Source organism: Adiantum capillus-veneris, chromosome 24 (genome assembly GCF_014529385.1).
Source record: "Adiantum capillus-veneris isolate H3 chromosome 24, ASM1452938v2, whole genome shotgun sequence".
NCBI classification, from domain to species: domain Eukaryota; kingdom Viridiplantae; phylum Streptophyta; class Polypodiopsida; order Polypodiales; family Pteridaceae; genus Adiantum; species Adiantum capillus-veneris.
The window spans coordinates 32,457,084-32,474,269 of NC_140954.1; the positions used below are offsets into that span (position 1 = coordinate 32,457,084).

The 17,186-nt window shown below is 42.0% G+C and overlaps 1 pseudogene; it reads left to right on the forward strand.

The window, feature by feature from the left end:
- The first annotated feature begins 5,899 nt into the window (after positions 1-5,899).
- On the forward strand, positions 5,900-6,867 carry LOC147426169 (uncharacterized; annotated as a pseudogene).
- Positions 6,868-17,186: the final 10,319 nt, after the last annotated feature.

A 17,186-nucleotide genomic window follows, 5' to 3' on the forward strand; every position in this document is an offset into this window, starting at 1 on the left:
CATGGGCTTTGCAAGAGTGTAGGTGCCCAAGTAGTCATAATAATTGGCAATAAGAACAAGAGGAGAGCCAAAGGTGCCACTCAAGGAGTTACTTTGAAAAGCTACCTTTTTTTTGGACATTGAGTGTAAGTGAGCCCAAAACACCTAAAATTTTTGAAAAAAAAATCTGTAGCAGTCTAAAAGTTCTAGAAATTTATCAAAAGGTAGAATATCAAAATTTGGCAAGTTTGAAAGTAGACTTCTTACATAACACAATTTTGATGGAAATTGGCTAATCAATCCAAAAGATCAATAATGTTGTACACAGAAGTAGAATAAGTGTGTGTATCAGATTAGCTACAAAATCCTTGCAGGTTGGTTAGCACAAAAATAAGATTAAAGTACAACTGAAGCAATGAATTCAAATACAACTCTATGTAAGGGCAAATTTCAGTATAATTAGCAAGCAATTAGTGATGTGTTCAAAATTGGTGAGAATTGCTAAAAGGTTAATGAAACGTAGTGTGTGTAGAAGACAATGACCTAAGGGCTTGAATTGCAGGAAATTGATGATAATGCACATTTGCACACATGAAAAATCCACAAACTAATATTCACACATACCAAATTGTAAATTAAACAGACGTAAATATTAGTGAAATGCCTTGATTCCACAAGTTTAGGCTACCGATCCATAACAACGGTGCCAATCTTGAATGCACTTTGTTAACTACACATGTGGCGATATAATATAATTATCAATACGAGGATCATTAGCCTCAATGACATAATCACTAACAACATTAAAGAGGTGAAGTCTATGAGGTTATCCATAGCCATAGATTGGCTATCTCCAACAAACAATGCCTCCCTTTGGCTACTCATTTCTCCAGACATAGTAACAGTGGTCGCAAATCTCCAGCCTATACAATCTAAAAACAAGCCCACACATATATATTTAATAATTCAATCATACCCTAACCATGTAGAGAAACAATAAGTGGCACTCATGAGTTGAACCATGCAAGCCCATACATACTAATCTCTAATCAACTCACACATGAAAATGCTAATTACAGGAGAAAGATTAAGAGAGAAACTAGAGAAAAATAAACATCTAGTTAGAGGCAGTCCCTTGCTAATAAAGTGCACACATATACATTAATCAAAATAAGAGACACAAGTAGCGAAAAGGGAATGCACATTAGAATTAGATCTCAACCCCAAGTAACATGGAGAAGCTCAATGGCCAATAGATAGTCAGTGCGTCATACATGGTTGTCTTTCATCATGTTATACATCCTTGACTATCCTTGCTCCTTCTTTACTATCAGGTTAATTTTACTTATGCCAGATAAGAACATATGTATAACACATTTTGTGTGTGTGTGTGTGTGTGTGTGTGTGTGTGTGTGTGTGTGTGTGTGTGTGTGTGTGTGTGTGTGTGTGTGTGTGTGTGTGTGTGTGTGTGAGAGAGAGAGAGAGAGAGAGAGAGAGAGACTTTATCATCATCTTCACAAGGCCAAGAATTTTTCCTATATTAAATAGATGAATATACATGTGTGGTATATCCTCTATCATCCCAAAGAGGAAAATTGGATTGAAAATGAAAGACTAAAGCTAATTGATAAGCTAGTGCTCGGACTCAAATTGGAGGAGATGATGGGTTTGAGGGTGTGTGTGATGACCATGGTGGACAGAGGATAGAGCTCAATTGCTAGTAGGGGCTTGTAATCCAAGACTATATGCATAGGGTACATCATTTGCAATCTAGCTTGCTCCACCATGTACTTACTAGGGGTGCAGTATGGTGTACATCGGTGCAGGGTTTCAGTAGCTCCTTAAAACCTAATCAGAGTTGGGGAAATTGCTCTGTAGTCTCTCTTTGAAAGTGGTGGTATACGTGAAGTGTCCAAAAGAGATCTTGTTTGTCTCTTGTTGTTGGGCTTGAGGGAAGTTTGTCCTCTAGAGAGTGGCTTTGTATGGGGGTCAGAGATGGGATAGATCTCTAAAATAATCTGATAATATGTGTCTGACGCCCTTTGCTTGGTATTTCCTATGACTTTAAAGAGATTTATCTATGTCATTGAATATCAATGTAGGTCCACTATAAACCTCCCAGCATGTGATGAAATGATGAGTCTAAAAGACGGTGTAGCAATCTCAGCTCTCTGAATAAGGTGGAGTATACGTCCTTGATGGTAGTATAGACTCTACATCTACATACATTATGCTCCTCACTCTCCACCAACCTTGCTCCTCAGCCTCCACCTCCTCCCTACATAGTGTAAATATCCTCTTATCTCTAGGGATCCAAGCTATTGTGCCAACCTCAATCTCAAGGTGATGGGATGAAACCCCAAGCTGGTCAATTGCTACCCTAGAACCATGTGGTAGGAAGCCCTCCATGTATCTAAGTCTCTCTATGAATACATCCTCTGAAATGCTCATGAAATGAATAGTATATCTTCAAAGGTAGGGGCTCCTTGGTATGTATATCTACCAAAGGTCCCGTCTCAAGACTCTCATAGTGAGAGGCTCTCACTATGTGCGATGTGAATGCATGGTGCCCCTCTATTATATTGGAATGGTGGGAAGTGGGCTACTATTCCCTGTTGTGAGCATTTTTGTGTGATCTAGGCATACCATTATTCTCTCTCCCATGCCTCCCTCACCAATCCAATGTGAGTTCACTCGGTAGAATCATAGACATACATGTGGAGTGTGCTAGGTGCGGTGTGTGCGGAGTGCAAGGGAGGATAAGTAGGAGAGCACACAATTTTGGTGGAGCAACTCACCATAGTAATCTATGAGAGAGCCCCTTTTTCTTGTATCTAGTAAAGAATAAGGTGTGTAGAAGTGATGGGCAGTCAAACGCCTCTAGCACATCCGGTCGGGGTAAGAGACACACCACCTTTACCCCAAAAATCTCCCACTTAAAGGATAATGTGTCAATAGGTGGTACTACTATAGGACCTAATAGTATGTACATGAGGTGTGGGGAGGAGTCTCGTCTCAACCTATGCTCATTGGCTCCTCTCATGAAGTCAATGCATGCCGTTGTATAGGCTCTAGCGATATGCAATAGCGTATATCCATTCCCTTCGAGAATCAGTATGCATACCCTACATGTATCTTGTCATGAAATGCACCTTGACTGGCAACCCCAACTACAAACTCTCCCATTGTAGCTGCTATATCGGGTCTCGACACTAAGAGGTCGGCATGAGACTTCCAAAGGCTAATGACATTTGTGAAACCCGAGATATCCTAGCCACCTCATCACTATCTGCATCAATTGCATCATCACCATAGAACTTATCACGTATGGATGCATCAATCCCGACTCCACGATAGTCTTCACTTCCTCATCATCCATAGGGACTCTATCCACTTGCCTTGGCATTACCATATCAACCTCTAGCATGAGCATGTCAAAAATTCCATATCGCACATCTCCATGGTAGGAGGCATCTCTATCCTAAGAGGATGAATCTGTTGTGTCTCGCTAGAACATGGCCACTCTAGCTCTGCATCTATAGACATGTCGTGCACATCACTCCGGAGCTCACCTACAAAAGATACATGTCTTGTCTCGTTGGCATGAGTGTAATGTAATCAAAACTAAATTGGACCTCAGATACATGCAATGGATAGGTCAAGACAATCATGGCTCCTCTCGTAATGACTAGCGGATTGCAACGTATCTAGAAGGACTATTCTCTAAGCAATCCTTGACATCCACTATCTTTCAACTATCTCAGCAAGATAAAACTTTGTATTAGCTAAGGAACATCTCACACATGACAAAGAGTGTATGATGCGCAACTGGGCAATGATAAACATACGTTTCTTGCGCCCTCAATGTCATACACTAAACCATCATCAAGTCATATACAACCAAGCCTCCCACTAGAAAAACTACCAAACCAACCACGACATGGTGTGATGTGGAAAGCAGTCATCACTGCCATTTAGTAACCACAATGGGAAAAGTATACTATACATAGACATATCTGCAAAGAGATATACTTGAGGCAAGCACGAAATCACCGTCAGTGGCATATACCACTAGCCTCTCTAACATATGTCAAAGCTACATATACATCTTCTCTACTTCCTCATGTGTCTGAAGCAATGTCATCTAATGTGCCTGTGCGACTACATGCCAACATCTTAAGTGTCGATACCAACAAGACCTTTGTCTCACATGAGTCGTCACCTGTTGGGTAAAGGCCATGCGACCAGGCACCCATGTGAACCTAACTCATTAACACTAACCCTTCATTATTCATACATATACAAAGACAATAAAGAGACACATGCTCTAACTTAGCAGTTGTGTTGCAGGAAACGGCTACAAAAATGTTGGAAATGTGTTTCTACATTTCTGGCCTGGACCTACATTTCCAGTTTCCTCGAAACGTGTTGAAACGCCTAACTTATGTTTTTAAAAAAACATAAGGTAAAATAATTAAAAGCGAGCTTGTCTCTTTCAGCGTGTTCGAACTCCGCTCCTTTGATCAAAAAACGAGCCCTCTAAAAAAATAAACGAGCCTCTTATCCACTGTCGCCTGAGAAACACAAAACGTTTTCATTCCAGAGACTAAAATCCTTTCTCTGCACAACACTCAGAGAGCTCCAAATCTTTACAGAAGACTCCTCCCGGCACGAGTGCAAGCAAGGAAAGCTTCCATGCGTACGCATTAATGAAAGAGGAAGGCCCTACGGCCACCAACACTTGTTTTTGTTTCAATTGCATCCCGCAAGCAGTCATTTTTGAGCCGTGTAAGTGTCCTCTCAAGCTGAAATTCTCTTTCGGTTTGGATGATGCGATCAGAAAAAGAGCCTTGAAGTGCAAGTGTATCAAAGTTGTTTTGCCACCGGAGTGGGCTTGTTCGAAATACAAAGAGCCAGACTCTTATTTGGCTCAACAAACACGAGAGCAAAGAGCACCAATCTTTCGTAGATAAAAGCCAACATGTTCGTGTCAGCTGTCGCTAGCTCCAAGACTTCTCCGACTGCAACACCCGCATCCAACTCCAAGAAACCATTCTTGGTTACGCCATTTACACAGAAAGCGCCATCCGAACAAGAACCTCTTTGGAAGTATGTAACTGAAACAGGTTGCTTCAATGCAGGTGGTAGCAAGAAATGGACTTGCTCTATTTGCCGTGAAGGCTACTCAGGGTCATACTCACGAGTGCGTGCCCACTTGCTTGGTTTCAAGAAGCAAGGTATTGGCATCTGTAAGAAGGTTACCATGGCTCAAAAAGCCTCCATGACACGGGAGGATCACGAAAGTGCCAACAAGAAGCAAAAGATTGCCAGCACCAATCCTTTGCATACAAAGAGAAAGGCTCATCATCAACCATCTTTGGAAGGTATGTTCAATGCCTCATGTAGAGAAGATGTGGACAAGGCAGTGGCTAGATGTTTTTATGCATGCGGATTGTCTTGTGGCATACAACATTACTACAGCAAGAAAAGGCAAGATTAGAGAGAAGTCTCTTACCTGTAGAGTGTTCTTGGCAACATTACGGTTGCTCTCTTATTTTCGATGGGTGGACAAATACAGCCAAAAGACCATTGATTAATTTTGTGGTGTCCAGTCCAAGAGGAATAGTATTCAAGGGCTCCATTGATACTAGTGGCAGTTCTAAGACTGGGGAGTTTATAGCAGATGCACTTAAGAAAGTTATCAAAGAGGTTGGTGTTGACCACGTTGTGCAGATTATCAGTGATAATGCGGCAAATTGCAAGCTTGCAGAACAGATTGTGGAGGGAGAGTACAAGTATATCTTTTGGACTCCTTGTGGAATGCATTGTCTGAACTTGCTTTTGAAGGATTTGAGGGCAATCAAGTGGTTGGAGCAGCCTGTAACAAAGGGAAAGGAAGTTCAACAGTTCATCACAAATCATGATGCAACACGAGCCATGTTTGGTAAGCACTCCAATCTCAAGCTAATTAGACCGGGAGATACCCGTTTTGCTTCACATTTCATGATGCTGCATAGATTGTTGAGGGTTGAGACTGCTTTGAAGCACTTGGTGACATGCGAGGATTGGGATGCCTGGAAGTGTCAGAATGAAGATGCAAAAGTGATAGAGAGGAGCATTTTGTCTTCTAGCTTTTGGGAGGACATTGAGTTGTATGTCAAGGTGTGTTGGCCAATCATGGCAATGTTGCGTATGGTTGACATGGATGAAGCATGCATGGGTGTAATTTTTGAAGGCATGGATCAGATGGTAGAAAAGATCAAGGAGATTTTGGCAAAGGAGGTGGATGGCGAAGAGATGTTTCAGCAAATGAATGAATTCATACAGGCACGGTGGTTGATGATGCATACTCCTCTTCATGCAACAGCTTTCCTCTTAAATCCAAAGTGGTTTTCAAAGTCCCCTAACAAGGATGGTGAGGTAATGAAAGGATGGAAGGCCACACTCAACAGAGTGGGAAGGAGTGCTATAGAAAAGACACAGCTAAAAGCACAATTGTCTATGTACATTGGATTGCAAGGGAGCTTTGGGGATCCTGAAGCTTTGGATGACATGCAGAAGCTCTCAGCAGTTTCTTGGTGGGAAAACTATGGGGAAGATACCCCCCCTTCTTCAAAAATTGGCTATAAAGATTTTATCCCAGGTATGTAGTGCTTCCGCATGTGAGAGAAATTGGTCGACATATGGTTTTATACATTCCATCAAGCGCAACCACTTGCAGCATGAAATGGCTGATGACTTGGTATATGTACATAGCAATTTAAGGCTACAATCCAGGAAAGAAGCCTCTTATGTTTCAGGGCCATGTTGCTTTTGGGATGTGGAAGAGCGGAAGGCCATATCGAAGTGGAAATGGATGTTGAAGTTGGTGATGCCAAAGCCATGTAACTGCTCTATGTATGATGTATTGAACATTTGCATTGATGCTTAATGAAATCTGGTTGCCAAGAGACTTTATGTGTCAAGTTTTGTGCTTTTGATTTATGTAGATTATGAATCTAGTTATTGTTTCATTCATGTGTTGATGCAGATCTTTTTAAAATGTTTGCTTCAATGTAGGTGTCAATATATGTTTGAATTTTTATGTTGTTGTCTACTCTCAAATGGGTGTACCCCCGCCGTTTCCTGGTTCTATAGAATGCCGTTTCTGTTCATTTCAACAGGGCGACGTTTCCAGTTTGGAAACGTTTCGTGCAACACAGCTTAGCAGCAATGTGTTTCCCGCATTTTGTTTCTTCTTCTCCTTCCCCCTTCCTTGCACGCACTCGTGCACGGGGCTTGATCCCCTTCAATTGGTATCAAAGCAATCTTCCAATCCCGAGCCGCGACCCCTCCCCATCACCGCGTGCGGCACCTCCTTGGAAGCAAGGAGTCTAGCAAGGGAAATCTCAGCAGAGATTCGAGCAAGTACGTAGAGCTTGAAGAAGTCGAGGGCAATCAAGGAAAATCGAGAGCATTTGGTAGAAAATCGGCAAGGCAAGAGCTTAGAAGCAAGCCGACATAGCAGGGTCTATAGCAGTTGCATGGAGGGCATGTGTGTAATCAAAGGCTTGCACACTCAATTGCAGTAGAATATTGGAGTCAAAGCAAGTAGTGATGGCAGTAAACAAAAGCAAAATCGAGCAAGATTGGGGTGGGGGGCTGCCAAAATTGAGCAGTAGAGGAAATTGGGCAACCAGACCTAGTTGTGTGTCACACACACACACACACACACACACACATACACATTCCATAGTCGGCAACAAAATCCAAGGAATCGAATGTGAAATTGAATCCAATCGGGCAGCTCGTCAACAGCGGCATCGACTGGTTGTGTGTCACACACACACACACACAAAGTCAGCCTTTGACAGCGTTTGACAGAGCATTGAATTTATTTTTTTAATGAGCAGTGCCCACCCCGTCCTCAGCACTAAAGGGCATGGGAAATTTTTGAAGCTCAAGCGGTGGGATCCACAGCAGCAAAGTCAAGACACGGCGATCGAGACGCGCGCAACCGTAGGATGCCGAGGTAAACTAGGACACAAAAAGGTAAACTTGGACAAGCACGGGGGGTTGTCCGAGTTTATTTATCATTATTTGGTTTGCCCATATGTCAACTTCCCCGTCGCGGGTGTAGCGGTTAAAGAATTGGGCTCTCATGGCGGTCGCGCGGGTTCGAGTCTCCGAGCCTGCGAGATCGACGCCCATTTTTTCCTGCCATCCATCCGCCTCGAGATTCCCCCTTTGGACCCCCACCGCGGATCCCATCTCTTTTCTCCCGTGCCCTTTAGTGTTGAGGCCACCCCGCCTCCTTCACTACCATCAGCTCGAGCCTCGAGGTTCCAATCTCCACACACACACACTCACCGGTCCTATCAAGTACCGACTTTGAAAGAAAGATAGAGAGAGAGAGAGAGAGAGAGACTCTCCTCATGTGCCAGCAGGTGAGAGAAAGAGAGAGATGGTCTAGCCGTGATGGCTTCCCCGACATCGAGAACTTCAACACTGACACGCACAATGTGTGCGCACATCCGATCTTTTCGACATCGATGGCTACTCTCGGCGTTCTTCTCGACACGGTGGTTTTTTGACATTCGACCTTGCCACCGATGATTTTTCTCCCATGGACAACATCGCTCATGACATGCGCGGGTGAGATACCTCTATCATAGAGGAGTGACACCTGCATCGGCATCAAGCGCAATGACTACATTTTTCAACATAGTTTAAGCTTCGAGCATTTTGGCGACTACTTGACTAGCACTTTTCCGTTCGGCGGTGAAAATAGGCATTGACTTCCTAGTCTATACCGACATGCAGGTTTACCCAGTTTACAGGCTTTTAGACACACACAGGTACAGCGTCTTCACAAGCACTCTTAGCTATCATTTTGGCACCATTTTTCTCTACGGATGTTCATGCATTGATGGATGCATATTTTCTTGAGCACACATAGTGTCATTGAGCTGTTTTGAAAGCCGATATCCCTGCACGGATTTGTTTATTGCATGGAGCATTTTTTTGGTGCATGTTTATGTGCAATTTCTCATGTATATTGAGTTGCGGTTATTGCCCATTGTACTTCATGTGGACTTATTTTTTTGGCTATTTTGACATTTTTCCGATTGTTTTTTAGATTTGGCCCTTTCTAAGACTGTGGCTAGTTTTGAATCTGCTTTAGCCTTTTGGAGAGTCATTTGTGTGACGTTTTCTTGAGCTGGGATGTTCTCAAATGTTGAGACACTGTTGGTGATACAGGTTGTTGGAGTACCCCTCTTCGGTATCCTCGTAATAGGCCATGTATATGGACGAACTTTTACGCTTTTGATGCCGAGCTGGCGGTCACATGACAGTTTGTTACATCAGTCTTATGCCTAGTGGTTGCTTTTGTCACCTTTTTTTTGGTCCTATCAGGTTTGAGATTTTGCTTCTCGTACAGAGGAGACTCTGCCAGATTTTTTCCACGAGTCGACCATATGCATTATTGGCACTTTTGATTGCTTACAGTTAGTGATTCTATCGTATTTTGTCTTGAGTTTTTGCTTCTACTATAGGAAAAACTCTCTCAAAATTCTCCTAGCATTTTTCTCGAGAAATATTTGGTCATTTTCTCTTGAGTTATGGCTGCTAGTAGTGCTTCAGAAAGGGAAGACTACTGAATAAAGAAGTTTGATGGCACAAATTTCACGATTTGGAAGCAACATATGCTTGATGTCTTGGTCAACAAGGGCCTTGTAGATCCATTGAAAGAGCATAGAGAGCATGCTTACACTGATGATCAGTGGAAAGAGTTGGATGTCCGTGATATGGGCACGATTAGATTACATCTTGGCGAGACTATATTCTTCACCATTATGGACAAGACTACATCACCAAAGAGATTCACCGTCAATCTCTCGATAGTGGTGGGCATGGAGATGCATATATGGCAAGTGGCCATAATCGCCATAGGCAAAGAGGTGGACATAGTCGCAACCGCGATCATTCACAGGATCATAAGGATCGCCACAATCGTAGTAAGAGTCAAGGCCATGACTTGAGAAATGTAGAATGTTATCATTGTGATAACAAAGCCTTTTAAAGAAATATTTTTATCATTTAAAGCGTGAAAGTAAAAGCTATTGTGAAGTTTGTCGCTCCAAAGAGCAATGTAAAGATAGAGGAGATCAATGTGGTTGAATCTCCATCTCCACAGGTTGTTCTTGACATGCAGCATGTTGGAGTTAGGGTTGCAAGAAAACACACACAGCTTGGAGAAGACGAAGGAAGCTCAAGGCACACAATTGAGAGTGTTTCACTTAGTGTGCAATGGAAAGATTGATAGCCCTAGAATGATGGACGTATATACAATGCACGGGGGAAAAAACCTCCTATTGAGGGAAAAAATGCCCCGGCGGTCCTAACTGTGAGCATGATAAACTAGGTTCCTTACAACTGCCAATGCGCTCTGACTGTCAGTGTAGATAGTGTTGGCAGTGTCATGTCCAACACCCAAATCAGCCATAAGGCGTCACTCAAACAGAGCTGAGAAGATTGCCTTGTACTCAGCCTCACAACTATAAGTGGCCATAATAGGTTCCTTCTTGCTCAACAATGATATACATGAACTGCCAAGCATGAAACAAAAACTACTTGTGGACACTCGCGTCTCAAAACAACTAGCCCAATCTGAGTCCGAAAAAGCATGTAAGTCTGGCGGAAATGATCTCCCCTTGGGATAAAACAAGCCAAGATGTAAAGTGCCACTCAAGTAGCGAAAAATCCTCTTGACAGCCTGCCAATGCTCAGACCCTGGGCTATGCTTAAATTTGTTGACCTGTGAGATTGCAAACTAAACATTTGTCCTCGTGTTGCATACATAAATGAGGCATACAATAGCAATTTGGTAAAGAGTGACATCTGCAGGATCACCAACATCATGAAGACTTAATTTCAAATGAGTGCCAATTGGTTTGCAATCCTCAAATCCAAACTTACATAGCAATGTCTCTATGTAACTTTTCTGACACGAGGCAATACCATCATCACGCTGCTTAAACTGTATACCCCAAGTAATGATGCAACAGCCCCAAATCTTTTATCTTGAAAGTAGCATTCAAATCAGCCTTAAATTCAGCAATATGTCTCTCATTTGGTCCAGTGATCAGCAAATCATCCATATAAAGAACCACAATGATGTACATCACCCTCATTATGTCACCATTCAAGAAAACAGTAACAATGTCGAATTGATGTACATCCCAACCAAAATGAGTTGCCAATGCAAATAGAAAACACATAGTAGTCATACGACAAGTGGGAGCAATAATCTCTTCATAATCCATGCCTTTTTGTTGTTCATAACCTTTTGCAACAAGTCGAGCCTTATGGTGATCAATCTTACCATCCGGCTTCCGTTACAACTCGTAAACCCACTTTGTACCAATGGCCTTTTTTCCAGGAGGCAAATCACATAAAGTCCATGTGTCATTTTCTATAAGTGCATCATATTCTGATTGCATGGCAACCATCCAATTTTTGGAAATTTGTGCTTCATCAAAAGACACAGGTTCCTCAACATCATGTAAGCCAGACACAACCAAAGCATAGCAATCTGATACATAAGATGCATGGCGAGAACTTGAACGAGTACGACTAGACAAAGGTGCATCTAATTTATTGCCACGCAAAGTATGCACCAACCATTTAGGCATACCTCTAGCCTGCTCATTCTCAGCCCTTTCCTCATCATGTACATCTGCATCAGTATTAGGCTGATCTGTAACATTTTTAGAAACCCCCATAGGTTGTACATTTGCCTCATTGGAATTTACATTTGAACTTCCACCACTAAAAAGAGGCAACAGAGTGACATAAATGTCGTGTAAGCTTACATTACTGTCTCTAGTACATGAGAGCAAGGGCTGAACAGAATCTTACACAAACATAACATCCCATGAGACCAAGATACGCTTTTTTTGTGGATGATACAACCTGTAACCTTTGCTTTCAGCATTATAACCAACAAAAATACATTTGACAGCCTTATCATCCAATTTTCTGCATTGTGTTTGTGGCACCAAAGCATATGCCAAACAGCCAAAAACAAGCATGTGCTCAACAGAAGGCTTTCGGTGCTTCATATGGAGTAATAGATTGCAAAACTTTTGTAGGACACCTGGTAAGTACATAAGTGGCACACATGATGGCCTCAAGCCAAAACGAATGTGGCAAAGCTTGACTTTTGACCATACATCGTGCCATTTCGGTAAGTGAACTGTTTTTCCTCTCAACAACACCATTTTGCTGAGACGTATAAGGCACTATACATTGGTGTTTTATCCCATGACTAGCCAGAAATACATTAAATTCATGAGACATATACTCCCCCCCTAGATCAGAACGGAGGGTAACCATAGTACGTTTTGAGACATTATCAGCCAGCCAATAATTGTTTGAAGCACATGTATACTTCAGACTTTGCTTTAAGCGGAAATACCCATGCATGCCTTGAGTAATCATCAATGAAAGTCATGAAGTAAAGGTAATTGCCCAAGGACGGAGTTTGCATGGGCCCACAAACATCACTATGCACAAGGTGCAACCTGCATGTGGCCCTAACTGAACCATCCTTTGGAAACTTTGAACGCTACATCTTACCCAAAATACAGCCTTCACAAACATGTTTGACAGGTGCGTCAAGAGGTGGCAAAGAAGCAACCATATTATATTTCTGCAAACGCAGCAAAGTGGAAAAATTCAGATGTCCAAAACATGCATGCCAAAGTTTTGCATCTAAAATAGCCTTAGAATCCACAACTGCATTTGCAAAAATTTACCCACACTTGTCATACAAAGTGAGCTTATATAGCCCATGGCATAAAATGCTAGATGCAACAATTTCATCACCAAAACTGAGATCATGTACTGTACATCTCTCATCCACAAATTTGACTACAAGACCAAGTCTAGGAAGTGCAGATACAGACAAAAGATTCTTCTTGATCCTAGGTACATAAAGTGCATCAACAAGTGTGAAAGAACTGCCATTTGCAACAGTAAGCACAATATTTCCAACTCCCAGAACCGGATAAGAGGCATTGTTGGCACAAGTAACTGAATTCCCTCCATGAGGAACAGACTCAAGAGAGGTGAACAAATCACGATGTGAGGTAATGTGCTTTGTAACACCACTGTCAAAATACCACACATGTGAATCTGCAGCAGCAAGTGATATGCATGCATCATGGACAAAATAGGGTTATAAGTGCACTCTGCACTAAAAACCCATTCTACATCAACATCAACATCACAATCTCCTTTCACAAAAGACTCAACAACATCTACATTTGTAGTGGAACCAGCATTAGTGGTGGAACTAGCCTCTTTCTTCTTAGCCTCTTTGGCCTTCAACTTAGGACACTGCTTGATCAAGTGATCATTAGCTTTACAACAATAATGGCAATGCATCTTCTTTTTGCCCTAATCACCAGAATTTTTAGACGAATTGCTGCCAGCAGAAGCATAAGGAACATGTGATTTTCCACTCGCAAAAGAACCATAAGAAGTGGCTGCATTGTTGTTACCACCTTTTTTTTTAGCAGCAATAAAAACTTGTTCAACTGCACACTGTCTAGTCTTGTTTTTTCTGGAAAGTGACTCTTGCAATAGCAATGTGCACAATGCATCGAACTTCACTACTTCAGGATTTCCTTGGGTCATAAGTCTCCAAATACTAGCAAAAGTCTCGTAAGAATTTGGCAAGGCATCAAGAACGGTCTACACAAGGGAACTATCTGAAATGACTTCACCTGCAAAAATAAGTTGCTCATTGATATCCTTGACACCAGCAAGGAAAGTGTCCATGTCATCTTCCTCATGCATAATCTTTGACTCCAGATCTTTACGCAGCAATGCAATTTTTGCCTCATTGCGACTTGCATAAAGACCAGCCAGAATATCCCAAGCCTGTTTTGCATATTTTGTTGAATGAATGTAAGGAGTAATAGTGCGCTTCACAGACAACGCAATCAATGCATGAGCTTGTGCATCTTTTACATCCCAAAAGAGCTTGTTCAGTCGTAGGCAAAACAACTCTAACAACAACAATCCTTGCAGCAAGACCTGCAACATCCTCAACATCGCCTACATCCTCAGAACCAGGACATACATCAATGCCCTGCACAATATTCCAGACACCCTTTGACACAAGAACATGTTGCATCATGTAAGCCCACATAGGGTAATTATCCCCATTTAATATGTCCTCATCAGCAAACATCTTGAACACATCTGCAAACATCTTGAACACATCTGCAAACATCTTGAACCCATCTGTGTTGTTGTCGGCCATGGCGAATGCCTGCACCTGATGTGAAAACTGCCCAAAAAGAGGAGAAATGAAGCGGGAACAACACATGCTATATAGCACAAAGCGTAGAAGATTGTAAGGGACTTGTTATGCAAAAGACGGCGCTGACAGAGATTTTGCACAAAATGACAAAATAACATGGGCAGTAATGCCTGTAATGAAAACGGAGACCAAAATGAGCCCGAACCGGATATCTGAGCCCAGAATATTAGTCAACCTTCGAACGCTCGCCAAAGCTCACAAAAATTGGATAAAGTGAGCAGCATGTGTTGGAGCTACTGGCGACTAAGCCCGGGAAAACGCAACCTGCTCTGATACCAATTGTTGGAATTAGGGTTGCGAAAAACACATACAGCTTGGAGAAGACGAAGGAAGCTCAAGGCACACAATAGAGAGTGTTTTACTTAGTGTGTAATGGAAAGATAGATAGCCCCAGAGTGATGGAAAGATAGTGCACGGAGGAAAACACCTCCTAATGAGGGGAAAAATGCCCCGACGGTCCTAAGTATGTTCATACACATCACTACCACATGTATATGGTAACACAGCAACCATCAGATGTGCTTGTTCTCACTTCCAATTTGAGTCCAGATGCATTATTGGCTCTTGATGAGTTGTTATCTGTAAAATTGGATCATCGATTCAAGTGTCAGCTTCCATGTTACTCCCCATACGGAATGGTTCTCCACATATATTGTTATGCATGGTTCAGTCACTTGGAGATTCCTATCAGCTTGATATATGCAGTATGGGAGATGTCAAGTTATGCATGACGAATGGCACTTAATTTATGCTTTGTGGAGTCAGATGTGTTCCTAAAGTGATTAAGAGTTTGGTGTTGATTAGTCAGCTTGATGCTCTAGGCTATACTACTGTTTTTGGAAATGGTTCTTCAATGATGCATAAGGAAAATTTGGTTGTCATTAGAGGTCACAAATTTGGATCATTGTACTCTTTATATGTCTCTTCAGTCAAAGAGAGCTCTATCTATGTAGCCGAGCAGCCTTCTACTGAGTTGTGGCATAGCCGGCTAGGCCATATGAGCCAGAAAGGAATGAAAATTCTTCAAAGTTTGGGCTACTTACCTGTGTTAAACTATTTTGATTTCAGTTTATGTGAGCATTGCATCTATGGTAAGCAAACTAGGCAAACTTCCTCGCCATTACATCGAGTGTTGGGAAACCCTCTAGATGTGGTTCATAACGATTTATGTGGGCCTATGCCACACAAATCTCTAGGGGGAGCACTCTATTTCTTGACATTTATAGATGACTCTACTTAAAAGGAGTGGGTCTACCTCTTAAAGGGGAAAGACAAAGTATTTGCTACATTCCAAAAATTCTTAGCAATGGTTGAGAACCAATCCGGTAGAAAGCTCAAAGCTTTTCAAACGGAAAATGGTGGAGAGTATGTCTCCACAGAGTTCAAGAATTTATGTAGTAAACGAGGGATTGGATGATAGTTTACTATGTCGTAGACACCTGCTCGGAATGGCATTGCTAAATGTACAAATCACACGATTCAAGAAAGAGTCACAGCCATGTTATCTATGGCGAGTTTACCTCATGAGTTTTGGGGAAAGGTTGTTATGACAGCGATACACATCACCAATAAATCGCCTATTACTTCGTTGAATTTCAAGGTTTCGTAGGAGATGTAGACTGGCAAGAATCCAACTTATGATAAATTATGTGTGTTTGGGTGTGAAGCATTCTCACACATTCCCAAAGAACTTTGCAAGAAGCTAGATCCCAAATCATACAAGTGCATCTTCATTGGTTATGGTGCAGATGGAGAGATGGATATCATTTCTGGCACTCGAAATCTAGAAAGGCTATTCGCAGCTCACAAGTGAATCTAAAATGCATAGACAACCTGTTAAAGAGGCCAAATATTGGAAAGTCAGATTTAAGAATGTAGCCTCCACAAATTTGGTAAAACCAACTCACTCTACTGATGAAGTTCCTACCACTAGTAGCGCTCCAGAGAGAATGGAATCCAACAGTTATACAGTGAGGAGATCTATGCGTGTATCTTGTGTCCCTAAGCGGTTTGAGTCAGGGTTGGACTATGTGTTAGTCATTGATTGCGACAAGCCCACTTGTTACAAAGAAGCTATTCAAATGGAAAATTTGAAGCAAATGTTGAGCAAAAATTTTGCTATGAAAGATTTGGGCGAAGCAAATCATTTTCTTGGTATGGGTATCAAGAGAGACAAGAAAAGAGGCGTTCTCGAGTTATCTTAAAATCCTATATCCACAAAGTCTTGCAGCGTTTCAATAAGCAGAGGGGGAAGGCAATGAGCACCCCACTATCATCATATTTGAAACTTAGCAAAGAAGATTCTCCCAAGTGAATGCTGAGAGAGAGAAAATGGAAAATGTGCCATAGTCTTCAATCCTAGGCAGTCTTATGTATGCTATGGTAGCTACGAGGCCAGACATTGCATTTGCAGTGGGAGTGGTTAGTCAATATATGGCTAATCCTGACAAGCAGCATTGGATAGCGTTGAAACATATCCTCAGATACTTGAAGGGTACAGCAAACAGGTGTTTACGCTTCGGCACAGTGATGCATCTATTGTTGGTTACACAAATGCACATCTACGTCTGGCTACATTTTCATATTCGCAGGAGGAGCCATTTCTTGGAGATCATCTATCCAAGATTGTGCATCCTTTTCCTCTATAGAGGTTGAGGATGTTGTAGCGTCAGATATGCCAGCAAAGGAAACTATATGGTTGGCACATTTAGTGGGAGATCTAGATATCCATTAGGTTCCAGTTTTGCATTGTGATAATCAGAGTGCCATTGCTTTGGCAAGGAATCCCGAGTTTCATTCCAAGTCACAACACAATGAGATGAGGTGTCAGCTC